Raw genomic sequence first — 751 nt, forward strand, 5'->3', positions numbered from 1 at the left:
TATTATTACACACTTTAGATAATACATTTTTAAAAACATGTTTACAAATATACAACCAGTTATCTCGAGGAATGCTATTGGTGGAAGTAAAATTTATGTTGAGGTATGAATTATTTAGGGTTATTTGATTCTCCATAAGTGTGATTGTTGAAGCTCAGTTTTTTCATTTGCACAGTATTTGACAAGTTTTGATATTAAGATTATGCTAAGCTTTGAAAAAGCAATTTGTAAGCCTCTATGTGTGTATGTGTATGTATATATGTAATACACACAGTATATACATATATTCTTCCATAGTTATTGTTATATTTAGTTTTCTATTCCTTCCTGGCTTCATTTTAATAATAGATATTTATCCATAACATACACAACTCATGGAAATTGTCAAATGTATATTTTTACTCTCCTCTAGTTTTCATACATCCCCTTATTTTTCAAAATTAGTCAGGGCGAGATGGGGGGAATTGCTTTTGCTCTTTTTTTACTTGATTGCATCTGTATATTGAACTTTTTTTTTTTTTTTAGGAATCAACTATTAAATTTCCTCATCTATAATTAACAATTTACTTAGCTTTATTATTCTACTCCTTGACATTTTCTGGTTCTCTTATTATCTTTAATTACTCACTTCCTCTTACGTATTCATTTTTTAAACTCATGAATGCTTATTTATTTTCTTTCTCCTATTTTTAAATAATGAAGGCTTTTAGGGCTAGATGACATTATTGATCAATATTGAAAATTATTTAAT

The sequence above is a fragment of the Propithecus coquereli genome, unplaced genomic scaffold, assembly GCF_000956105.1.
Source record: "Propithecus coquereli isolate 6110/MARCELLA unplaced genomic scaffold, Pcoq_1.0 Scaffold192, whole genome shotgun sequence".
Taxonomy (NCBI): Eukaryota; Metazoa; Chordata; class Mammalia; order Primates; family Indriidae; genus Propithecus; species Propithecus coquereli.